This window comes from Pelophylax lessonae, assembly GCF_965119305.1.
Source record: "Pelophylax lessonae genome assembly, chromosome: 9".
NCBI classification, from domain to species: Eukaryota; Metazoa; Chordata; class Amphibia; order Anura; family Ranidae; genus Pelophylax; species Pelophylax lessonae.
The window spans coordinates 23,777,318-23,805,298 of record NC_138776.1 but is presented as its reverse complement, the minus strand read 5'-3'; positions in this window follow the sequence as shown (position 1 = coordinate 23,805,298).

Sequence of the window (27,981 nt, the reverse complement as noted above, 5' to 3'; positions counted from 1 at the left end):
ATACAAATCATATACAGTACAGAGAATAAAATACTACAATGTATATAATGTGAGCACTGAACAGGAAAAGAGCGGCCCTCGGTGGTGAAGAGTGGTCATAGCATTCACATTCTATACACATATCATATACAAAGAATAAAATACTGAGCGCTAAACAAGTCGAAAGCGACCCCTAATGGTGGAGAATGGTCATAAAATCAACATTCTATATATACAAATCATATACATGGAGAATAAAATACTATAATGTACATAATGTGAGCACTGAACAGAAGAAGAGTAGCCCCTGGTGGTGGAGTGTGGTCATATCATCCATGTTCTATATACAGTATACAAATCATATACATGGAGAATAAAATATGTATATAATGTGAGCACTGAACAGGAGAAGAGCGACCCCTGGTGGTGGAGAGCGGTCATAGCATCCACATTCTATATGCAAATCATATACAGAGAATAAAATACTACAATGTATATAATGTGAACATTGAATAGGAGAAGAGCGATCCCTGGTGGGGAAGAGTGGTCATATCATCCACATTCCGTATACAAATCATATACAGAGAATAAAATACTACAATGTGCAAGATCTCACAAAAGTGAGTACACTCCTCACATTGTTGTAAATATTTTATTATATCTTTTCATGTGACAAAACTGAAGTAATTACACTTTGCTACAATGTAAAGTAGTGAGTGTACAGCTTGTATAACAGTGTAAATTTGCTGTCCCCTCAAAATAACTCAACACACAGCCATTAATGTCTAAACCGCTGGCAACAAAATTGAGTACACCCCTAAGTGAAAATATCCAAATTGGGGCCAATTAGCCATTTTCCCTCTCTGGTGTCATGTGTTAGTGTTACAAGGTCTCGGGTGTATTAAATTTGGTGTTATCGCTCTCCCTCTCTCATACTGGTCAGTGGTCACTGGAAGTTCAACATGGCACCTCATGGCAAAGAACTCTCTGAGGACCTGAAAAAAATAATTGTTGCTCTACATAAAGATGGTCTAGGCTATAAGAAGATTGCCAAAACTCTGAAACTGAGCTGCAGCACGGTGGCCAAGACCATACAGTGGTGTAACAGGACAGGTTCCACTCAGAACAGGTTTCGCCATGGTTGACCAAAGTTGATGAGTGCATGTGTTCAGCGTCATAGCCAGAGGCTGTCTTTGGGAGATAGACGTATGAGTGCTGCCAGCATTGCTGCAGAGGTTGAAGGGGTGGGGGGTCAGCCTGTCAGTGCTCAGACCATACGCCGCACATTGCATCAAATTGGTCTGCATTTCTGTCGTCCCAGAAGGAAGCCTCTTCTAAAGATGATGCACAAGAAATCTCGCAAACAGTTTGCTGAAGACAAGCAGACAAAGGACATGGATTACTGGAACCATGTCCTGTGGTCTGATGAGACCAAGATTAAACGTATTTGGTTCAGATGGTGTCAAGGGTGTGTGGCGGCAACCAGGTGAGGAGTACAAAGACAAGTGTGTCTTGCCTACAGTCAAGCATGGTGGTGGGAGTGTCATGGTCTGGGGCTGCATGAGTGCTGCCGGCACTGGGGAGCTACAATTCATTGAGGGAACCATGAATGACAACATGTACTGTGACATACTGAAGCAGAGCATGATCCCCTCCCTTCAGAGACTGGGCCGCAGGGCAGTATTCCAACATGATAACGACCCCAAACACATCTCCAAGATGACCACTGTCTTGCTAAAGAAGCGGAGGGTAAAGGTCATGGACTGGCTAAGCATGTCTCCAGACCTAAACCCTATGGGGCATCCTCAAATGGAAGGTGGAGGAGCGAACGGTCTCTAACATCCACCAGCTCCGTGATGTCGTCATGGAGGAGTGGAGGAGGACTCCAGTGGCAACCTGTGAAGCTCTGGTGAACTCCATTCTCAAGAGTGTTAAGGCAGTGCTGGAAAATAATGGTGGCCACACAAAATATTGACACTTTGGGCCCAATTTGGACATATTCACTTAGGGGTGTACTCACTTTTGTTGCCAGTGGTTTATACATTAATGGCTGTGTGATGAGTTATCTTGGGGGGGGACAGCAAATTTACACTGTTATACAAGCTGTACACTCACTACTTTACATTGTAGCAAAGTGTCATTTCTTCAGTGTTGTCACATGAAAAGATATAATAAAATATTTTCAAAAATGTGAGGGGTGTACTAACTTTTGTGAGATACTGTATATATTATATACTGGTGGCGGACAGCGGTCACAACATCCACATTCTATATATAAATCATATGCAGAGAATAAAAATACTGCAATGTATATAATATGAGCACCAAACAGGACAAGAGCGACCACTGGTGGTGGAGAGCGGTCATAACATCCACATTCTATATACCAATCCTATACATGGAGAATAAAATACTATAATGTATAGACTGTGAAGGCACCAAACAGGACAAGGGTGACCCCTGATAGTGGAGAGTTGTCATAACAACCACATTCTATATACAAATCATATACAGAAAAAAAAAAACCTTATAATGTAAAAATGTAAGCGCCAAATAGGACAAGAGTGACCCCTGGTGGTGGAGAGTGGTCTCAACATTCACATTCTATATAAAGTATATACAAATCATATACAGAGAATAAAATAATACAATATATAGAATGTAAGAGTGCAAAAGAGGACAAGAGCAGCCCCTGGTGGTGGAGAGCGGTCATAACAACCACATTCTATATACAAATCATATACAGAAAAAAAAACCTTATACAGTAAACCCCCCTCCATTGCGGGGGTTACGTTCCGGACCCAGCCGCGAAAAGTGAAAATCCGCGAAATAGAAAAACCCTATTAAAATGCATTGTAGGCATGTTTTTTTTTTTACTGTCACTGTACGTGTAAAAGCATTTTAAGGTCTTTAAACACACTTTTAAAACAATAGAAACTCATTTAAACACATAAAATATACTAAGAGACATAGCAAGAGCTATGGAAAACACAAAAATATTTCATTTTTAATGATTTATATAGTAAAATAACATTACAAAAAAAAAACACGAATTACCGGGACCGCAAAAACTGAACCAGGATGGAGCGGGGGATTACTGTAATGTAAAAAATGTAAGCGCCAAATAGGACAAGAGTGACCCCTGGTGGTGGAGAGTGGTCTCAACATTCACATTCTATATAAAGTGTATACAAATCATATACAGAGAATAAAATAATACAATATATAGAATATAAGAGTGCAAAAGAGGACAAGAGCAGCCCCTGGTGGTGGAGAGCGGTCATAACATCCACATTCTTTATATACAAATCATCTACTGTACAGAGAATAAAATAATACAAAATATAGAATGTAAGAGTGCCAAAGAGGACAAGAGCAGCCCCTGGTGGTGGAGAGCGGTCATAACATCCACATTTTTATATACAAATCATCTACTGTACAGAGAATAAAATAATACAAAATATAGAATGTAAGAGTGCCAAAGAGGACAAGAGCAGCCCCTGGTGGTGGAGAGTGGTCATAACATCCACATTCTCCAGTGGGGGAAATAAGTATTTGATCCTCTGCAAATGTTGGTAAGTTTGCCCACTTACAGAAATGAAGGGTCTATAATTTTTATCATAGGGTTATTTTAAATAATGGAGACAGAATATCAACCAAAAATCCAGAAAAAACACATAAAACAAATGCTATAAATTAAGTCGCAGTTCAGTGAGTGAAATAAGTATTTGATCCCCAAGCAAAACGTGACTTAGTTCTTGGTGGAGAAACCCTTATTTGCAAGCACAGAGGTCAGACGTTTCTCGTAGTTGGTGACCAGGTTTGCACTCATCTCAGGAGGAATTTTGGTCCACTCTTCTTTACAGATTCTTCCCTAAATCCTTAAGGTTTTTGGCTGTCGCTTGGCAACTCGAAGTTTCAGCTCCCTCCATAAAATTTCTATGGGATTAAGTTCCGAAGATTGGCTAGGCCACTCCATGACCGTAATGTGCTTTGTCTTGAGTCATTCCTTTGTTGCCTTGGTGGTATGTTTTAGGGTCATTGTCATGCTGGAAGACCCATCCACACCCCATCTTCAGTTTTCTGGCTGAGGGAAGAAGGTTCTCATCCAATATTTTACAATATATGGCCCCGTCCATTGGTGCCTCAATGAGGCAAAGTCGGTCTGTACCTTTACCAGAGAAACAGCCCCAAAGAATAATGTTTCAACCTCCATGCTTCACTGTAGGGATGGTGTTCTTAGGGTGATAGTGAGCATTTTTTTTCCTCCAAGCACGACGAGTCAATGTAATGCCAAAAAAGAAACGTCTTACCTCTGTGCTTGCCAACAAGGGTTTCTCCTCCAAGTACTAAGTCCTGTTTTGCTTGGGGATCAAATACTTTTTTTATTCACTGAACTGCAACTTAATTTATAGCATTTGTTTTAGGTGTTTTTTTCCTGGATTTTTGGTTTGATATTCTGTCTCTATGACTTAAAATACACCTACGATAAAATTATAGACCCTTCATTTCTTTGTACAGTAAGTGGGAAAACTTACAAAATCTGCAGGGGATTAAATACTTATTCCCCCACTGTATATGCAAATCATATTCATGGAGAATAAAATACTGCAATGTATAGAATGTGAGAGCACCAAACAGGACAACAGCGGCACCTGGTGGTGGAGAGTGGTCATCATTTACACATTGTATATACAAATCATATACAGAGAATCACACATAATGTAAATAAACTGAGAATACTAAACAGGATAACAGCATCATCTGGTGGTGGGGAGTGGTCATGACTTCCACATTATATTCTCAGAGGTCACTACACCTACACAGACACGTTTTAGGTTGTGAAGGTATGCACTACCAAACGTTTTTTCAGTTTTGGATGCAGCAGAGAGGAATTAGAACCCATGTCGGGTTTATATTATTGTCTGTCCTGTGGGGGGAGATCCCCCCTCTCTGTAAACAGAAAATGATGGGAAATACAAAATGTTAGCGTTATCTTCAGAAGAAGAGGTAAGAGAAAATCTTTCATTGGGGACACCGGTTCTGGGGACAATTCTCTAGTAATTCCCCTCAGCTTGTAAAGATCTCCTACCATTTCCTGTTGTGTTTCCAGGACAGTAAATGAAGGGAAATCCCCCTAATTGGACACGGATGTCGCTGTGTGGACTCTGATGTAAGTGGAGTTCTGCAGACTTTGATGTAAGGGGGGCTCTGCAGACTCTGATATCGGGGCGTGTCCGGACTCTGATGTAAGGGGAACTCTGCCGACTCTGATTTTAGGGGAGCTCTGCTGACTCTGATGTAAGGGGCGCTGTGTGGACTCTGATGTAAGGGGATTTCTGCAGACTCTGATGTAAGTGGCACCGTGTGGACTCAGAAGTAAGGGGAGCTCTGCAAACTCTAAAGTGAGGGGCATTCTGTAGACTCTGATGTAAGGGGGGCTCTGCAGACTATGATGTAAGGGGCGCTGTGTGGGCTCTGATTTAGGGAGGGAACTGCAGACTCTGATGTAAGTGGCGCTGTGTGGATTCAGATGTAAGGGGAGCTCTGCAGACTCTAAAGTGAGGGGTATTCTGTAGACTCTGATGTAAGTGGCGCTGTGTAGATTTTAATGTAAGGCAGCTCTACAGACTCTGATGTAAGGGGGCTCTGCAGACTCTGATGTAAGGGGCACTGTACAGATTCTGATGTAAGGGGCACTGTACAGATTCTGATGTAAGGAAAACTCTGCAGACTCTGATATAAGCGGCGCTGTGTGGACTCTGATATAAGGGGAGCTCTGCAGACTGATGTAAGGGGCGTTGTGTGGACTCCAATGTAGAGAGAGCTATGCAGACTTAGATGTAACGGGGCTTTGCAGACTCTGATATAAGCAGGGCTATGTGAACTCTGATATAAGGGGAGCTCTGCAGACTGATGTAAGGGGCGTTGCGTGGACTTCAATGTAGAGAGAGGGCTCTGCAGACTCGGATGTAAGGGGGCTCTGCAGACTCTGATGTAAATGAACTCTGCAGACTCTGATGTAAGGGGCGCCATGTGGACTCTGATGTAAGGGGATTTCTGCAGACTCTGATGTAAGGGGCACTGTACACCTCAATGTAAGGGGGGCTTTTTTGTGGTGAAAACTATTAGTGCCCCCCCAGTTGTGACTGTGGTATCTTATGTGCCCCCTATATATTGTCCCTAGAGTCGCCATCTTGCAGCACTGGGGCCCTCAGTTTGAATCCCAACCAGGAGAATACCTGCATGGATTTTGCATGTTCTCCCTGTACCGCCATGGGTTTCCCCCGGGTACTCCGGTTTCCTCCCACACTTCAAAGACATGCTGGGAGGTTAATTGGCTCTTGTATGTGGAATCTTGTAGATTGTCAGCTCCTTGGGGCAGGGACTGAATGTGAATGTACAGTACAGTGTGATATAAATACCAGGAATAAATCCTTGGAGCGATGTTTAGAGGGGGGGGGGAGGGGTTATGTGAGTCTATCACTGTCACGTGGTGCCGGCAGCAATCAGCAGATAGAAAGTTGTCCAATTTATCATCATTGATGAAGCCTGACCAGATCACCACCATACATTACAGAGCATTCTTGGCAGCTTTAAATATCATAAGAAGCTGTACAGGGGGGCTCGGGAGGCCCATAGGGGAATATATGTTTCCAGGGGGGTCCAATCACACGTGTCAGAGGATCAGAGCTGCGGGTGGCTCAGACTTTGATAAATATTGTTATGACAGCACCGGGTTACCTGACACCGAAATCATAGAGGAGATTAAATCCACCATATCTATCACCTCCAGGGGGGGGGGGGGGGGGCATTTATATCCGGAGACAGGAGAGGAGTGTGCGGAATACAGCGCATCCCGAAAGTATTCACACCCCTTCACTTTTTACACACTTTGCTATGTTACAGCCTTATTATAAAATAGATTAAATTATTATTTTCTACTTAACCACCTAGGCCCTGGAAGATTTTACCCCCTTCCTGACCAGGCCCTATTTTGCGATTCGGCACTGCGTGACTTTAACGGACAATTGTGCGGTCGTGCGACGTACCCAAATGAAATTGACGTCCTTTTTTTCCCACAAACAGAGCTTTCTTTTGGTGGTATTTGATCACCTGTGCGATTTTTTGATCATGCGCTATAAACAAAAAAAGAGCGACAATTTTGAAAAAATAACAATATTTTTCAAATTTTTTTATATGAAATTCCCCCCCAAAAAAATGTAAAAATCAAAATTTTTTAACATTTTAGGCCAATTTGTTTTCTGCTACATATGTTTGGTAAAAAAAAAAATCGCAATAAGTGTATTTTGATTGGTTTGCGCAAAAGTTATTGCGTTTTACTAACTAAGGGAAAGGTTTTTGTCATTTTTATTGTTTTTTTTTTTTTTAACGAGTAATGTCGGCGATCTGCGATTTTGTTTGCAGGACTGCGACATTGCGGCGGACAGATCGGACCCCTGACTGACATTTTTGACACTTTTGGGGGTACCAGTGATATTTCTACAGTAATCAGTGCTATACATATGCACTGTTACTGTAAAAATGACACTGGCAGTGAAGGGGTTAACTTTATTGGAGAAGGAGGGGTTAAGTGTGTCCCTAGGGGCGTGCTTCTAACTGTAAACGAGCGTGGCTTTTCGTGTAACTACAGAGATATACGATCCTACATAGCATGAACGTATGATCTCTGCACTTACACAGGGGAGAATGACAGGCGGCTTTGTTTACATCAGCCGTTTGTCTTTCTCCCTCAGCTGCAGGAGATCGCGAGTGGCCGGCGGCCATCGGAGCCGCCTGTCACACGCACTAAATCCCCGGCTAGTGTTACGTCACTTTGCCCAGGACGGCCTGCGTGCCGCAGTAAAACTGCGGTGGGTGGGGTTAAAGAGGACTTCTTTATTAACCACTTTACCACTGGAGGATTTTGCTGTCTTACGTCTGGGCCACTTTTTGCGATTCGGCACTGTGCGACTTTAACTGACAACTGCGTGGTCATGCAATGCCGTACCCAAACGAAATTTACGTCCTTTTTTTCCCACAAACAGAGCTTTCTTTTGTTAGTATTTGATCACCTGTGCGTTTTTTACTTTTTGCACTATAAACAAAAAAAGAGCGACAATTTTGAAACAAATGTAAAAATCTAATTTTTTTTATCATTTTAGGCCAATTTGTTTTCTGCTACATATTTTTGGTAAAAAATAATCACAATAAGCGTATTTTGATTGGTTTGCACAAACATTATTGAGGGAAAGATTTCTGTCATTTTTGGTGTTTTTTTTTTTTTTTAACGAGTAATGACGGCGATCTGCGATTTTTTTTTGCGGGACTGCGACATTGCGGCGGACAGATCGGACCCCTGACTGACATTTTTGACACTTTTGGGGGTACCAGTGACATTACTACAGTAATCAGTGCTATACATATGCACTGTTACTGTAATAATGACACTGGCAGGGAAGGGGTTAATTTTATTGGTGATCAAGGGGTTAATGTATGCCTGGTGCTTACTGACGTGTGTGGGGGGAGGTGACTGAGTGACACAGGGACAGATCGCAGGTTCAGCTACCACGCCCCTGACGACGTCACTCTGACGAAACCGGTCGGGAGGTTCCGGACATCGCGTTTGTCACGCCCCCAGGACGCCGGCTGCATGCTTACTACAGCGGGACGCCGCTTTTTACTCAGTCGCTTGTACATATCCATCCTCTTGTAAGTAGAATCTATAATAAAGCTGTGTTTTTTTATCATACGGGAGTACACTATGTTATCTTCATTCCTCCACATATTGCCATATACTCCGGAGTCATTCCTGGACCTATGAATAGGCGGAGGATCATTGAAGTGCAAACCTGGTCTGTTCGTGCAGAGGAGAGAGTCCAGCCCATAAGAGCTAACATCTTATGCTCTCAGTGGCCTTTCCATTAATTTGGAGGCCCACGCATTGTGTTCCATCATGTTTTCCACATCTTGGGATATTCATTCTTTAACTGACTCCAGCTGTATCTAAATACAGCGGGAGCGAGCCTCCGGCGGCGCGCACCGCCCACAAGGGGAGGAGTCCAGCGACTTAGACTTACGTCGCTGGACGATAACGAACCACTTTGCCGCATTAGGCTCAATGTGAGCGGTCGGCAAGTGGTTAAGCGCGCCGCCGAGAGAGGGGAATGTCTGGTGACGTAGGTCTACGTCGCCAGACGATAACGAACCACTTTGCCGCAGTACAGTCAACGTGACTGGCCGGCAAGTGGTTAGGGAAAGCAGTCAAGAGTCAGTTCACATTAACAGGCATCAGGTCAGTGTTAACCGGAGTTGACTGCCATCCAGCCAGCGTCAAGTCATCGCCAATCTGCATTTTTCAAGTGTCCCTAGCAATTTGTGAATAGTTGAGCCAAAGGAGTATCCCACTCATCCCTTCTCCCATGCAAGTTACATAATAAAAATAAAAACCCAAAGATACTGGACTGGTCATTGTCTCAGTGCTCACACTTGGAGAACATGCTTAAAGCGGAGTTCCACCCAAAAGTGGAACTTCCGCTTTAGGGAGTCCTGACCCCCCGACATGCCACATTTGGCATGTCATTTTTTGGGGGGGGGAGCGGGTACCTAGTTTTGACAGGTACCCGCTCCCACTTCCGCTCGGAGCGCCGCGGCGCCCTGAGCGGAAGTTCTCCTCTCCCCCTCCCTCCCTGCAATCTTCTGGGACACGTCAGAGGTCCCAGAAGATTGCCGGCCAATCACGGCGCGCAGCGCGACTCGCGCATGCGCAGTGGGTACCCGGCTGTGAAGCCGCAAACTGTAACAGCCGGGTGCCCACAGCAGTGATGCCGGCGCCGAGGGAGAGGATCGAGGCTTCCGGCGGCCGCATCGCTGGACCGTTGGACAGGTGAGTAAATGGCTGGAACTCCGCTTTAAATGTGCTGTTGTTGCTAGCGGTGACCCAGGGGGACCCACAACCAGCAAAGACACTTTGCTGTTTGACATCTGAAATGAAATGGTAGATAATGCACTCCTTGCTCTCCATCTCACATATATCTTAACCCAAACTCCCAAAGCTCTCTTCACAAACCACACACAATACCATTGCTGATGCAAATTTAAAAGCAATACCAATTTGGTGTGTTGTTTAGTATTTACAAATGATAAGCTTTTTCACCACAAAAATGTAATATGTGTACCAACATCATATATCCTATTCAAAATGTCATTACCAACATTCAGAGGGTAACATCACTTTTCTACACTCACACACCAATATTCAAAAAACATCACAGAGTCAATCAAGAAACAGAACTCCTGACTGATGGAATTCCTCCACCTATAGGTAAATGCCGCAAGAAATTAAATTTTTGTTTCTAGGAGGGTTCCACCACCATTGCAAATTGCCATATGTGTTCCACGGGGAAGGACAAGAAGCAGCCTTGTCAATTCCCCACCAGCACCAATTGCAGCCTCTTAACAATAAAAAAAGCCGCAAAAATAGGAGCATGCTGACAGTAATCAGACATACCCAGCCATGGACCCAGATGGCATATCACAGAAACAGATTGCTCAATGGCAGTCAGGACTTCCAGAGTACATCTGCATTGATTAACTTTAGGCACCCCAGGGACTAAGTGGCAGTTCACACTATTGCGATGCGGGAACCCTGCAAATCCACTGCGGGTTCCTGCATCGCATTGAACTCGCATTGGCAGTTCACACTGCCATATGCGAATCGCTGGGGGTGTCAATACAAAGTTAACGACACCCCCAGATCAGCTCACATATCGCAGTGCGAACTGACAGTTCGGATATGAATCGGATCGCACTGGTGTGAACCACCAGGCGATCCGATTCTGCTGTGGACCAAAAAAAGGGTCCCGTGCGAGTTCAGTGTGATTCAGATGTGAATTCAGCCATACAGAATTCGCACCGCACAGACTTCGCATGTGATTTTAGGAGCAGTGCGCTCCGATTCACATGCAATGTCTGTCATCGCAATAGTGTGAACCGGCACTTAGGGCTATTTAACACCACAGAGATGGAGGCTCCATGCATGTGGCTAACTGGTTAGCACTTCTGCCGTGCAGCACCGGGGTCGTTGGTTCGAATCACAAACCTTCCACTACCTAGCTAGAAGTTGTTCTAGTTTCATTTTCACAAATATTACATTTCTGACGGGTTTCATATAATGGAAAACCAAGAAATGACATTCTAAAGAAAGCGACTGTGGTTTTGCAACCAATCTAGAACTGTGTTTGGGGGCAGATATGGATCTGTGATACTTTAATGTTGCATGCTGATGATGAATGACAAATGTGTTTGGTCAACAATTTGAGGGAAGCAGCCCTCACAAAGTTGACATTTCCTGCTTTGCAGACATGGGAGTAAAGCCCCGTACACACACACCGATTATCGGCCGACCGATCGGCCGTCTTTTGTCCAGTGTTATTGTGTTGGTTGAAATGTGCTCTAGACTGCACACAAATTTTCTCGGCCAACAACAACCAACTTCAGAAGTGATGTCATGTGCTGGGTTACTTTCCATGTGTTTTTTCTTCTCTGAGCATGCCCAGTCTTAATCATCACATTTTTGTCGGCCGAAATCTGGACTGACTGACGAACAATCGACCGTTCTGTTGACGGCCAACAAAAATTTTATAGCATGCACACCAGATTTTGTTCGGCCGAAAAGTCGCAGTCAGTTGTCGGAAGCATCATACTAACAAGCCGACAATCGGCCGATCGGACGTTGGCCGAAAATTTACGGCCAACAATTGTTGCGTGTGTACGAGGCTTTAGTCACACATGTGCAAGTCACAAGCAAGTCTCAAGTCTTAACCTTCAAGTCTCAAGCAAGTCCCAAGTTACTGTGGCGAAAAGCAAGCAAGTCAAGTTGAGTCCCTGCTAGAAGTCAAGCAAGTCATTTATTTCGGTCAAGTCACAAATCAATTAAAAACACTGATCTACCCCAATTTCACCTTTAAATCAGTTAAAAGTCCGTGGTCAGGAAAGGTTTTGTTTTATTTTCAATATTAACAAAACTGCTTAGTGCTTTTTTCTTGGCATATTAACCGTTTGCCGACCGCCGCACGACTATATATGGCGGCGGTCAGCCCCGGCCAGGCAAAGTGACGTATATATACGTCACTAGCCTGTCACTTCCTTGTGAGCCAATAGCGGCTGAGCGCGCGCCCACGGAGGCGCGTGCCCGCCACGGCTCGTTCCCTAGGAAGTCCGTGCGTGTAACCGGCGGACCCGATGTCCGCCGGTCACTCGGCGATCGTCGGTGGAGAGGGAGAAAGGCAAGCGGCTAATGTAAAGGAATGGTGATCATACGGTTCTACTATGTAGGACCGTTGATCCCTGTTCCTACACCAGTAGCCATGGCCAATCACAGTAAAAAGCATGCCCCTAGGGACACACTTAACCCCTCCTTCCCCAATAAAGTTAACCCCTTCCCTGCCAGTGTCATTTTGCAGTAACAGTGCATATGTATAGCACTGATTACTGCAGTAATGTCACTGGTAACCCCAAAATTGTCAAAAATGTCAGTCAAATACCACCAAAAGAAAGCTCTGTTTGTGGGAAAAAAAGGACGTCAAATTAGTTTAGGTACAGCGTCGCATGACCGCGTAATTGTCCGTTAAACTCACGAAGTGCGGAATCGCAAAATAGGATCAGGAAGGGGGTAAAATCTTCCGGGGCTTAAGTGGTTAAAGGTACTTACAGTGGGCCAGTGGTGAGGCTGCCTCCTTTTGGCCCTACTCCTGCTCGTCGTCCTCCCCTGTGGGGGAAAAACTTGGCTGCCACTACAAACAACAAGAAAATAAAAAAATATTTCATTCCGCCAAGTTTGAAACGGGACACACAAAGTAAACAAACACATTGAAGATACCGGCTTCAGTGCCGGTGTCGTGTCGGCTAATGCCTTCCGTCGGATAGTGCCTCCGACGGACTGACGTCACTCCAGCTGACTGCTCAGATCAGCAGTGACGACACTGACATGCGCAGTTTGTCAGATGCACTATCCGACGGTAGATAGAGAATTTTCATGTTGTTTCAATGTATTGATTCGCAGTCTTACACATGCATTTCTTTTGCAGGATCCACTGTGAGGATTATCAAGAATCTTGGTGATCATCTCAGGCCTAAAGCCTCGTACACACTCAACGAATTTCCACCGACCGGTCGTCCGTCTTTTGTCCAGAGTGGGGTCTGTTGGTTGGAATGTGCTCTAGACTGCACACGAATTTTCCCGTACGACAGAATTCTACTTAAGAAGTGATGTCATGTGTTGGTTTGCTTTGTGTTCTTTCATCTCTGAGCATGCCTAGTCTTGCTCATAAGATTTTTCCCCATCTAAATCTGTACTAATGAGACGAAAATTGGAAGTGTTTTGATGGTCGACAAAAATTATATAGCCTGCACACCAGGATTGTTTCGGCCGAAAAGTCGGAGTCGGTTGTCGTTAGCACCATACTAACAAGCCGAAAATCGGCAGATCGGTAGTCGGATGAAATTTCCCGGCCAAATTTCTTCTCGTGTGTACGGGGCTTTAACAAGCTGAAAATCGGCAGATCGGTAGTCGGACGAAATTTCCCGGCCGAATTTCTTCTCATGTGTACGGGGCTTTAAGCCCCGTACACACAAGAAGAAATTTGGCCGGGAAATTTCGTCCGATGACCGATCTGCCGATTTTCGGCTTGTTAGTAACCGACTCCGACTTTTCGGCCGAAAAAATCCTGGTGTGCAGGCTATATAATTTTTGTCGACCATCAAAACACGTCTGATTTTCTTCTCATTAGTACAGATTTCGATGCGGAAAAATCTTATGAGCAAGACTGGGCATGCTCAGAGATGAAAGAACACATAGAAAGCAATCCAACACATGACATCACTTCTGAAGTAGAATTCTGTCGTACGGGAAAATTCGTGTGCAGTCTAGAGCACATTCCAACCAACAGACAGCACACTGGACAAAAGACGGACGACCGGTCGGCAGAAATTCGTTGCGTGTGTACGAGGCTTTAGAAGGAATCTGCATTACCCCCCTGGAACCTGCCTACAATATTGTGAAGATAAGGATCCAACTCCCTATCACTGTCCCTTTATTACACGCTCTCTCACGCTGTTATTTATTCTCTCACAGTGTGTCCCTCTCTCTAAACCTCTGGGTGACAGAGTGGGAAAGAGAGTGATGGAGACAGTGGAGTCACTCTGTCACTCTCTGGGGAAATATGTGAAGAACACTGCGCCTCCATTTCACTCAGTGTCTATATCACAGAGAGGTCAATATCACAGAGAGAGTGTCAATGAAATGACACTGTGTGTGACGCAGAGACGCAGACTGCGTCTGTTTCCCTTCCAATTAATCTCTGTCTAACTCACGCTTCATTATAATGTCTAAGCCACTCACTCTGACACTGTGACGTAGAGACACACTCTTTGTACTACTCAACCCAATCTGTGGCATTCCATCATACACTACCAGTAAGATACAGTCACCCATTTTCATACCCTTGGTGTCACTTGACCTGACTCACACTCTGTGAGAGAGACGCACACTGACTCTGTGTGATTGTCTTTCACAGAGACTGAGATAGTGTGAATCCTCTCCATTGTATAAAATGTACTACAGGAAATAAAGGAGAGGAGATGTGTGGGAAATATGTATTGGTTTTACACATCCTTTTGTGTGGGAAATATGTATTGGTTGCCCAAGGCATTTTAGTTGCCATGGCCAGTTGTCTCAATTCCTGATTTGAACCCCACAACCACTGCTGGGAACCCATAACATGGCTCCCACCCAAGTGGTGCATGTAGAATATTATTATTATTATACAGGATTTATAGAGCGCCAACAGTTTGCGCAGCGCTTTACAATGTGAGGGAAGACAATACAGTTACAATACAGTTCAAAACAGGAGGAACTAGAGGGCCCTGCTCGTTAGAGCTTACAATCTAGAAGGGAGGGTTAAGTGAAACAAAAGGCAATGACCGTGGGGGATGGGTTGATGGAGAAAATGGAGGTACATTTGTTAGGTTTTAAGAGAAAGAAGGGTGTTTCCAAAACACCGGACTCTATATTGGCCCCAGAAGGCCCGTGTGTGTGCTTGGAATACACCAAATTGTGGGACTTTAAAGGTGAAGTTCACTTCGCATAGATAGATAAATAATAATACAACGCAGTAAATAAAATACAAAAAGTTTTATTAACACAAAATATTGATAAAATTATATCACAAAGTGATACTAACCATCAGTGCAATTATACAAAAGAGTACAATTGAAGAACCATATCTTGTAGTAACGGGGTCACAAGGGTCCGACATGTTTCGCCGCCATTGTGTGGGCTTCCTCAGGGACCATAAAGATTGGTGACCTCCAAATAGGTTCTAAATATAAACATGTTATAAATCTTTAAATATATTCTTTTATCAGATGATATAGAAAAGTTGCACATTAATCATGGGTATCGAGATTGCTCACCAATTATTGCATCCGGGGCATAATACAACTATCTGTACTCAAAGGCATACAGTGTGCATCAATCCGGGGAGTGTATAACTCCTGGACAAAATCCAGCTGAATATTTCCTCCCTGAATGACAGAGACTGAATCGAGTAATGCTAGACAGCGGGGGTTTCCAATAGTAAGGCCAGCAGTAAAAGAGATTGAAACTGCTGCCTCCTTAGAATCAAGAAGAGACAAATCAGAATGACACACAATATATAGCTGTGTAATTGTCACAGCCAATCAGAAAAATGGACTCGGATTATAACAAGACAAATGTGAAAAGAGAAGGTATAAGTGCTAAGGTTTAGCTATTACCCACTCTTAAATGATATGAAAACCAAGAGATGTATAGAGGATAGTAGTGTGGTACGGTAAGATATATAGCATTGCATCAACCCCATATAGGGTGTGCAGTTGTGCCCAATTCATACATATATGTATACTGTTGAGGGGGCACATCATAGTGTGCTCCCAAATAAGTAAAAAACAAGAGGAGTGCACAGAGAGAGATGCAGGACATATGCCGAAAAGATAGTGCCAGAGGTGCAATAGAGAGATTTCCCAATATGTGGATCTTCATCTACAGCCGATAGTTACATCACTCCCGGCATACATTAGGGATTCCACACAGGTGCTGGAGATACTACAGAATTACAGGTGGGAACCCAACTACCTGTGGCTATCCCTGGATGTGTGCTCCTTGTATACTTCGATACCCCATGAAGGTGGACTAAAGGCCGTAGAACACTTTCTGTCGGGTGCGGAGTATCTTAAACCGGACCAGTCAGAATTTATCAGTGCCCGCACGCAATTTGCACTGGAAAGGAACTATTTTGAGTTCCAGGGAAAACACTATAGACAGATTTCAGGTACTGCGATGGGCGCGCATTTTGCACCATGCTATGCAAACCTATTCATGGGGTTTTGGGAAAAATTCCACATCTGGATGCAGAACCCGTTTGCACAGCATTTGGTGTACTATGGGCGTTACATCGATGATTTAATAGTAATATGGGGTGGTTCAGCTGACAGGGCAGTAGAATTTGTGAACTACTGTAACACCAATCCATATGGCATTAGGTTTACGCATGTACTAGATGCGAAGTACTTGTATTTTTGGATCTAGAACTGACCTGGAATGAAGAAGGGGCTATTACCTCCAAAACGCACTTCAAGGAAACAGCAGGTAACTCTTATTTACACTGGAAGAGCTGCCATTTGCCCAAATGGAAAGAAAACATACCCTACAGTCAATTTTGTAGGCTGCGTAGAAATTGCACAGATACCGAGCAATATCTGTTGCAAGCTAAAATCTTAGAGAAAAAATTTATGGAAAAAGGGTATGCTGTGCAGCATATACATAAAGCCAGAGATCGCTATATAGAAGGCTGTAGTAGCAAGGCAGCTGTGGAGAACGGTGCTTCCCGTGAAGTTATGTTTATTACAAAATTCAATGACCAACATTGGGCCATTAAGAGAGTTTTGCAGAAACATTGGCCTATTCTGCAGCAGGATGCAGCCCTAGGTAGAGTGCTCCCAAAAAAAACCCAAAGTGGTGTTCAGGCGGGCTAGTAATGTAAAGAGTCTGGTTGCTCCAAGCAAAATAAAAAGTATGAAATGCCATAATAGAGCATCCAATATCCCAGTCCTCTTTAATATGGTAGGCTCCTATAGGTGCAAGCAGAGAAGATGCAAGGCTTGTGCATTTATGCAACATGGCAAAAGTAGCTTTACATCAGTTGCAGGGCGCTCCTATAACATCAAACAATTTATTAGCTGTGGTACACAGTTTGTAGTCTATGGCTTGAGGTGCCCATGTGGTTTAATTTATGTTGGTAGGACAGTAAGAGCAATGCGCACCAGGTTTGGCGAACATCGCCGGTTTATTGAGCAGAAAAAAGACAAGCACAGTGTGCCAAGGCATTTTTGTAAAGCGCATGGTGGGGATACTGCAGGCCTGGAACTATTTGGGATTGAAGCCATATCTATGACTCTCCCAGAAGGTGAAAGGTTTTCGATTTTGTGCAGGCAAGAAACATTCTGGATGTTCACGCTTGGGTCCATGTCGCCGGGTGAGCTCAATGAGGAGCTGGAAGTCAACACGATAATTTGACATATTAGCACGGGGGTGTGGGCATGGTTGAGTAGGTTCAAGCACGTGCACATGCACACGGTAACCAAGGGTAGGGAACACAGTCCCTGCCCGGCTATGTGTCCGCGAAGTGTGCACGGGGGCATATGCACATTCATGCCCACACAATAACATCTGAGCAGCTGGGCATGAAAATATATATATATGTATATATACATCTAGGGAAACTCTGGGTGTCACCACTGATAAATATACAAAGATAAATATATATGAGAAATATAAACGACTGCCGTGTAGTATAATTGGTTGGCCTATATAGAGTAATATCCTCATATACAATTTGATATTTGCATATGTGCCATATTGAATTTCATCCTATTGAATTTTAATGGGTTTTAGTATTTTTATTATATTCTTTATGAAATTGTCCTGGTTTATGAAATTGTCCTGGTAGATGGATGAGAGATAATACGGAACTAGAATGACTTTTCTATTATTGGTATTTGAAGGTAATAAGAAAATAAGAAGATGCTGATGTAGTTTAGAGTCTTATATACATATATACTTCTAAGATACTTTAATGTATTTTAAGCAGGAGATAACCAATGCTATGTAGGGAATGCGATATCTTAATATGTATCTATAATAGCTCTGTTTAATATCTGCCCTTATACTGTACTGTATTGTATTTTAAATTGTATTTTAAAATGTCTTTTAAAGTGGATAGCCCCTTGCTTCTCCCGTCCCAGCCGAGGTGGACAATGACAATTGGTTACTGGCCCCTTTAAGAATATATAATTAACTAATCAGGGCCGATGGTATCCCGGGTATATAGGGAGGGGCGCCAGCAGGAAGCAAGGTGGGACCTGAGGAAGGAGGCTCCGCCTCCGAAACACGTTGTCCATAGCAACAGCAGAGGCAGTGCACCCGTGTTTTTAATCCCCCACCTCGTAGCTCCGAACAACTTGAGGCTCTCCTGAGGCGCCGTCGATCACGTCGGTATAGTGTGCAGGCGCACTGGAACCGGCATCCGGGGACTCGCCAACACAGGAAGTGGAGGAGAGCGGCGGTAGCCGCGGATGAGGAGACCGCAGAGTCACCATCTGGAGGGACGGGAGGAGCGAGCAGCTCCTGTTGGAATGCTGTAAAGCGATTGCCTTAAAGAAAAAGTGTGAGTGCAATTCCAATGTACTGTGTTATTGTCCTTTAATAAAGCGTTATTGCCCGAGGTTGCGTGCGCTTCTCTTTACAGATTTGTATTGTTTTGATCCGCCCCCCCCCCCCCCCCAGTGGAGTGAGAGAGGAGCAGCAGCAATCAGGACATCACAGCTTAAAAGCATACAAACAAAGGAGGTGAACACATGGACAGCGTCATGGGCTGGTGAAGTACTCCTCCTTGTACATGTTGTACATCAGCATGTGCAGGAGCTGTTCTTTTTGATTGCTGGGCTAACAGCACATTTTTCAAGACTGTATAAACTATTTCTACCCCCTTTGTGTTTTTTGTTTCTTTCCCCCTTTGGTTTTCTCCTTTTTCCCCTAGGTCCTAGTCTCTCCTTCCCCTCAGAGATTCAAATCATGGCAAAAATGACGCAACTGGGTGGCAAAAATTGGGAAGATTTTTTGGATACTATTGAAAAGACCTGTACTACGACCAGTCACAGTGATGTTGGTATGGAGGTATTTTTTCAAAAAATTAAGCGACTAATGGAGAGAAAATCGAATCTGGGCTGGCATGTCAGGTTCTTTGACAAATACATAAGGGAGGGTCTGAACCCGCTAGGGTTGCGGATACAGATTTTCCCCTCCTTCGAAACACAGGACATAATCTTTAGGGAAAAATGGGAAAAGAATTTTACACAATGTACAAACATGATGGAACTCTTAAGGGATAAATATAAGCTGGATCTGATTGATATTGACAAGGAGATAGAGAATTTACAAACTAAAAACCGCTTTTTAACAAAAAACGCAGAGTACACTAGAAAAGAACAGGAATTACATATACATTTGGAAAATTATAACAAAAACCTTCTAATTAGAAAAGAACAAAAATATTACAAGGACAAACTAGCCTTTACTGGGGGCTATGCCTACAAATGGCAAAGAATAAATTACTCACGTAAGAATAGATCATCTAGAGCGGTCTCTGATAGGATTGCTGGTCAATACCAGTCAGATTCTGAAATATCCCTTGTATCCTCAGCCTCCTCTTCACGGTCCGCACAAAGGGGACAACATAAACAGGGACAGGGAGCTAACGCTAAACCAGGTAAACGCAACAATAAAGGGACTAACCATCAGAATGTGCCAGGAGAAACTGAAAAATCAAATAGAAAACGTACTTTATCCCCTCAATCCACACCGAATGCAAAAACTACTCCAACTATAGGAGTTATTAGGGACTTAGGGGCAGTCCCTAAAACATCAAGGAATGAGTTGAACTCTGGTCCTCTGGTAGGGGATTTCCCCCAAGGTCCCTTTGGGGACCCCTTTCCCCTCACAACCTGCAGACGACAGGGTAGAAAAAAAGAGGAGGAACCCTCGACACTTTTGTGATCTGGGGTCAAACAACAGATCCAGAGTAAATTCCATGATTAGGAATATCCCACCCTCATCATCTGAGGATACATCGTTAGAAGGGATGAATATATCAATAACCTCTAAATCACATAATATTGAGTCTTCGGGATTAACTAACCCTCTAGATATTATTAATCTGTCATCACGTCCATTGTCAGAAACAGAAAGGGAGGTACTTCAACTTGGTTTAAGCTTCTGCCCTGATCAAAACTTGAACAAATTCGAACTAGTGAAGGATCTTCACCTGTTCGCAAGGAGTCTTACATATAAATTCCTCTTTGATAAGGACAAAGGGAACACAAACACACGAGATGAGGACTTATATAAGGGATTTAAGGCTCAGGACTTTCGTAACTTGAAAACATTAATGCAATTATTGGAAGAAAACAAACAATATACTGGTGACTCATCATCTGGCTCTTCCTCTGATGAAGAGGAGATGCAAAATGTTGACCCCAAAAAATTCAAACCCAAATCCACACGCTTTCCCAAGCTCCAGACCTGCCCAGCTATATGGGCATTTGTGAAGCATACTCAGAAGGAGATAGACAACTTGGAGGCCCCCATCTCTGGGACCTCGAATTTGTCTGCCTCCCAAAGAGCTGCTTTAGATGACCTTGTCCATGACGACCTCGTCATCAAACCCTCTGACAAGGGGGGCAACGTGGTCGTCATGGACAGGCATCAATACGAAACCATGTGTTTTGATATAATATTAAATCGTGAATGGTATAGACCGCTATCCTTGGATGAAGTTGATACACTTAAAATTAAATTCAAGACGATACTTCTTAATGCCTTACAATCACATGTCATAGACCAAGATTTATATGATTACCTCAATGTTAAATGGCCAATTTTGCCCACCTTCTTCTATGCACTACTCAAGGTGCACAAAAGTTTGGAAAAACCACCTGGTCGTCCGATTGTATCAGGGATGGGCTCAATTACTGAGCCATCGAGCCGCTTTGTTGATGAGCAACTTCGCCCACATGTCATGGGCCTTCCATCATATTTAAAAGATACCTTGGAGCTACTCAGAATTCTGGAGGGCCTCACTGTACCAGAGGACTCAATACTTGTCACTCTGGACATTGAGGCTCTATACTCCAGCATCCCGCATGATAGAGGCATAGAGGTTATTTCTCCATTTCTTAGGGAGCAGACCCACCACAAATGGGCATTAGCTGATTTCACATTGCAACTACTAGACCATATCCTGAGATCGAATGTCTTCACATTCAGCGAGACCACTTACCTCCAGGTACAGGGGGTGGCAATGGGGACTTCGTGTGCCCCATCGTACGCCAACCTGTACCTGGGGGGGTTGGAAAGGGAGCTATTCGCCAATGATGCCGCCTCGATGTATCTGCGCCACCTTGCGTTGTGGCACAGATACACCGATGACGTCATCGTTGTCTGGACCGGCAAAGTGCAAAAATTATTACAATTTATTGAATTAATTTCCAATAATAACTATAACTTGAAATTCACAGTTCAATATGACACCAAAAAAATAGCTTTCTTGGATACTAAGGGGTTTCTTAACCTGGATGGTACACTACATACCTCGCTGTACCGTAAGGATACAGCAGGGAATACAATCTTACATCATACTAGCAGTCACCCTCGGTCACTGGTGCGCAGCATTCCCTACTCTCAGTATCTGAGGGTGCGGTGTAACTGCGCACTAGTCTCAGATTACAAAAAAGAGGCTAAGGCCTTGCAAGATAGACTTATAGCCAGAGGCTACAGTAGAAAACTCTTAAAAAAGGTCTACAATAAGGCCAACTTACAACCTCGAGATAAACTAATATTCGGTTCTCGTCCCAAACCGTTAATGAACACCACTAAATTAATTACCAAATTTAACTCGCAGCATCTTATGGTACGAAACATCCTGGCTAATAATTGGCACTTCCTTGCTGAAGATGCCGTAATCTCCAAATACATTAAACCATATCCTGAAGTGGTTTACCGGAAAACAGCATCCCTTAGGGATAAACTTGTCCACAGCCATTACAAATCTATAGATGAGGGGGTCTCTGGAGCGGTAGGGGGCCTTGGCACCTATAGATGCGGACAATGCCCCGAATGCCCATGGATGAGGGAAGGCTACTTATTTCCATTACCACGTGGAGGTACCCTCAGACCCTGGTTTCGTGCTACCTGCCTCACAGAGGGTGTGGTATATTTGGCCACATGCCTCTGTGGGGCCTTTTATGTGGGCAAAACAATAAGACCCTTTGCACGACGAGTCCATGACCATCTTTATTACATAGATACCGGCCTTATGTATACACCAATATGTAAACATGTGGGCTTACACCATAATTTTGACCCCTATACAATGCAATTCATAGTCTTGGAAGCTGTTAAACGAAATCCACGTGGGGGAAACTATGACAATGCCATCCTTAGGGCTGAAGTCAAATGGATTTATAAACTACAGGCTACAAAGCCTCCAGGTTTGAATACAGCCTTATCTTTCAAACCATTTTTGGAATAATAGCAAGTATCGAAATATCTCATATGCTTTTCTTAATCATCTGAACCATTTGATGGTCCTCTTCCATCCATTTTTGGCTCTTTTTTTTCCCCCTCTCCTTTCTTCCTTTTTCTCCTTTACATGTCCCTTTCATGATTTATGTGACAATGTATACAATGCATGTCGGTTACTTTCGAACAAACGTACTATATATACTGGTTATTGATGAACTACCCCTAATACGAGCCTTTTGGTACATGTGGCATATCTTTATGCCATTGAAAGAGAATTATGACTTAGGATTTGATACCCTCACTTAATATAATATTTTTTGTTTGTAATGTAGACAATTTGATCTATGATCATATGTTTTTGAAAATGTTAAATGTATTTCTCTTTTTATGTATATTGTGTTGTCTGTTCTCAGAATGGCATTTTGTAATGTGCTGAATCCACTGGGTTGAGATATGATCCCCCATTTTATTGATAGAGATTTGGGCGCCAAGCCGGGGTTGGTGAGTTGAGCACAAAGTTTCCACACTTTTGCCTCCTCCCATGTTGGTTCCCGAGTCCGCCCCTTATAGGGCGGATGTATGGCGATCCGTTCCCGCTGCCCCGCCTATTCCCCTTGGCGGGCCGCGCGAGATAGGATTGCAAAATGGCGCCCGCACCGGAAGTGAGACCGGGTACTTATTGCTGGGCACGGCGTGGTGTAAGCAGGCCATGGCTACGATGTCGTTACCTGCTGCACCGATATCGATTGTGCTACAACGCTTATGTAAGTATGTGTCTATGGAGGACCCACCGGTTTAATGGACATCATGAATACTTATTTTATGCACTTTATTCGTGGCTCTTATCTAACTCTTGTTATTATCCGTTTCTTGGGGTACTCTCTGGATCTCTCTATTGCACCACTGGCACTATCTTTTCGGCATATGTCCTGTATCTCTCTCTGTGCACTCCTCTGGTATTTTACTTATTTGGGAGCACACTATGATGTGCCCTCTCAACAGTATACATACAGTGGGTACGGAAAGTATTCAGACCCCCTAAAATTTTTCACTCTTTGTTATATTGCAGCCATTTGCTAAAATCATTTAAGTTCATTCTTCTTCCTCATGAATGTACACATAGCACCCCATACTGACAGAAAAACACAGAATTGTTGACATTGTTGCAGATTTATTAAAAAAGAAAAACTAAAATATCACATGGTCCTAAGTATTCAGACCCTTTGCTCAGTATTTAGTAGAAGCCCCCTTTTGATCTAATACAGCCAGGAGTCTTTTTGGGAAAGATGCAACAAGTCTTTCACACCTGGATTTGGGGATCCTCTGCCATTCCTCCTTGCAGATCCTCTCCAGTTCTGTCAGGTTGGATGGTAAACGTTGGTGGACAGCCATTTTTAGGTCTCTCCAGAGATGCTCAATTGGGTTTAAGTCAGGGCTCTGGCTGGGCCATTCAAGAACAGTCACAGAGTTGTTGTGAAGCCACTCCTTCGTTATTTTAGCTGTGTGCTTAGGGTCATTGTCTTGTTGGAAGGTAAACCTTCGGCCCAGTCTGAGGTCCAGAGCACTCTGGAGAAGGTTTTTGTCCAGGATATCCCTGTACTTGGCCGCATTCATCTTTCCCTCGATTGCAACCAGTCGTCCTGTCCCTGCAGCTGAAAAACACCCCCACAGCATGATGCTGCCACCACCATGCTTCACTGTTGGGACTGTATTGGACAGGTGATGAGCAGTGCCTGGTTTTCTCCACACGTACCGCTTAGAATTAAGGCCAAAAAGTTCTATTTTGGTCTCATCAGACCAGAGAATCTTATTTCTCACCATCTTGGAGTCCTTCAGATGTTTTTTAGCAAACTCCATGCGGGCTTTCATGTGTCTTACACTGAGGAGAGGCTTCCGTCGGGCCACTCTGCCATAAAGCCCCGACTGGTGGAGGGCTGCAGTGATGGTTGACTTTCTACAACTTTCTCCCATCTCCTGACTGCATCTCTGGAGCTCAGCCACAGTGATCTTTGGGTTCTTCTTTACCTCTCTCACCAAGGCTCTTCTCCCCCGATAGCTCAGTTTGGCTGGATGGCCAGCTCTAGGAAGGGTTCTGGTCGTCCCAAACGTCTTCCATTTGAGGATTATGGAGGCCACTGTGCTCTTAGGAACCTTAAGTGCAGCAGAAATCTTTTTGTAACCTTGGCCAGATCTGTGCCCTGCCACAATTCTGTCTCTGAGCTCTTCAGGCAGTTCCTTTGACCTCATGATTCTCATTTGCTCTGACATGCATTGTGATCTGGAAGGTCTTATATAGACAGGTGTGTGGCTTTCCTAATCAAGTCCAATCAGTATAATCAAACACAGCTGGACTCAAATGAAGGTGTAGAACCATCTCAAGGATGATCAGAAGAAATGGAAAGCACCTGAGTTAAATATATGAGTGTCACAGCAAAGGGTCTGAATACTTAGGACCATGTGATATTTCAGTTTTTCTTTTTTAATAAATCTGCAACAATGTCAACAATTCTGTGTTTTTCTGTCAGTATGGGGTGCTATGTGTACATTCATGAGGAAGAAAAATGAACTTAAATGATTTTAGCAAATGGCTGCAATATAACAAAGAGTGAAAAATTTAAGGGGTCTGAATACTTTCCGTACCCACTGTATATGGAAAAAAATATACCTGAATTTACAAGTATATTGCCTGCGCCAAGGGGGGATCTAATTAGATATATATAGGAGCCTAGTACTATGTTAGTGGTAGATAATAAATTAGATAAGTGAAAGTGTTACACCTAGTTAATGATCAATAAATAAATCAGGTGAATAAATAAATAGCAGCTGCTATAGAAAGTGCTAGTGCAAAATGTGGAAAAAAGTAATCAATGTAGATCGATTACCTATAGCGCTTGCTGTAATGTAATGAATAGTGCGTAAATATGCTTTAAAATTATGATGCGTATAAAGCTAAAACCATAAACTACATATAAATAACAAACAAGTCCATGTGTAGAAATTAATATCAAATAGTCCAGTGAATAGTGTAAATTCCAAACAATTAAATCAATAAATAAATAAAGTGCCAGTATTCCTTCTTCTCTTCTTCCCAATAAAATGTGACCCTTCACCGTGGAGAATAAGTGAAATTCAGACTCACCAGAAGACGTGGGTCCTGTATGCCTTACGGCATCAGGACCAACCTTGCTTTGGAGACAATCTCCAGATACAGGAACGTCCCTCCTGGCGGACCGAGATATCCCTTCTGCAGTGCCAATTCCGTTGCTGACTCTCTCCGGGGGGGGGGGGTTTTGGTCCCAGCACGGCTCAGCGGGTAAATGGTCCTCCTGTGTAGGGTCAGCTCCAGCCACGGGGTATAAGGGACGCAATACTGTATATAAATAGGATTTATTGCACACCCCCGGTTCACTTCAAATACATGCAGTCCCAAGAAGTAAAAATTGTGTAAAGTGGGTAAAAATCACAAGGAAATATCAAATCGTGGTAAAAAACCAAACTAGCGTGGTAAACCAAATAGTAACAGTCCATACACATGCAGACACGCCGTCATACACGTGGGCTTGCAGTGGAGAGCAGTAGTTCCGGCTTGCGTTCCACCAAGCGCCGTATGACGTCACGACGTGCGTTCCACCTAACGCGTTTCGTCATTGGCTAGACGTCTTCAGACCTATATGTATGAATTGGTCACAACTGCACACCTTATATGGGGTTGATGCAATGCTATATATCTCACCGTACCACACTACTATCCTCTATACATCTCTTGGTTTTCATATCATTTAAGAATGGATAATAGCTAAACCTTAGCACTTATACCTTCTCTTTTCACATTTGTCTTGTTATAATCCAAGTCCATTTTTCTGATTGGCTGTGACAATTACACAGCTATATATTGTTTGTCATTCTGATTTGTCTCTTCTTGATTCTAAGGAGGCAGCAGTTTCAATCTCTTTTACTGCTGGCCTTACTATTGGAAACCCCCGCTGTCTAGCATTACTCGGTTCAGTCTCTGTCATTCAGGGAGGACATATTCAGTTGGATTTTGTCCAGGAGTTATACACTCCCCGGATGGATGCACACTGTATGCCTTTAAGTACAGATGGTTGTATTATGCCCCGGAAGCAATAATTGGTAAGCAATCTCGATACCCATGATTAATGTGCACCTTTTCTATATCATCTGATAAAAGAATATATTTAAAGATTTATAACATGTTGTTTATATTTAGAACCTATTTGGAGGTCACCGATCTTTATGTTCCTTGGGGAAGCCCACACAATGGCGGCGAAACATGTCGGACCCTTGTGACCTCTTTACTACAAGATATGGTTCTTCAATTGTACTATTTTGTATAATTGCACTGATGTTTAGTATCACTTCGTGATCTAATTTTATCAATATTTTGTGTTAATAAAGCTTTTTGTATTTTATTTACTGCGTTGTATTATTTATCTATCTATGCTTAGTGAACTTCACCTTTAAAGTCCCACAATTTGGTGTATTCCAAGCACACACACGGGCCTTCTGGGGCCAATATAGAGTCCGGTGTTTTGGAAACACCCTTCTTTCTCTTAAATTCTATACATATCAGGGATGTGGTGAAAGTCCCCTTGGCTTATAGGCATCAATCATATCTTCTCGTACATTTGTTAGGTGTTGGTAGGATAGGCTTCTCTGAAAAGGAGGGTTTTCAGAGATCGCCTAAAAGCTAATAGAGTAGGAGATAATCGGACAGATAAGGGTAAGGAGTTCCATAGGATTGGAGAGGCTCTGGAAAAGTCCTGGAGGCGAGCGTGGGAGGAGGTGACGAGGGGGCTAGAGAGCAGGAGGTTTTGAGAGGAACGAAGAGAGCGATTAGGTTGGTATTTTGAGACGAGGCTGGTGATGTAGCTGGGGGCTAAGCTGTGGATTGCTTTGTAAGATGTTGTTAGTATTTTGAATTTAATTCGTTGGGTGAGCGGAAGCCAGTGGAGGGCTTGACAGAGGGGAGCAGCGGACACTGAGCGATTGGTAAGGTGGATGAGTCTGGCAGCAGCATTCATGATGGATTGAAGGGGGGATAGCCTGTGTATAGGTAAGCCAACGAGAAGGGAGTTGCAGTAGTCGGGGCGTGAGATTACCAGAGAGTGAACTAGGAGTTTTGTTGTGTCTTTGGTTAGAAAGGGGTGTATTTTGGAGATGTTGCGGAAGCTGAGGCAGCAAGATTTGGACAGCGATTGGATGTGGGGTTTAAAGGAGAGTTCAGAGTCCAGGACAACACCTAAGACCTTGGCATGCGGGGATGGGCTGATCGTAATGCCATCGATGTTGACGGAGAAATCAGG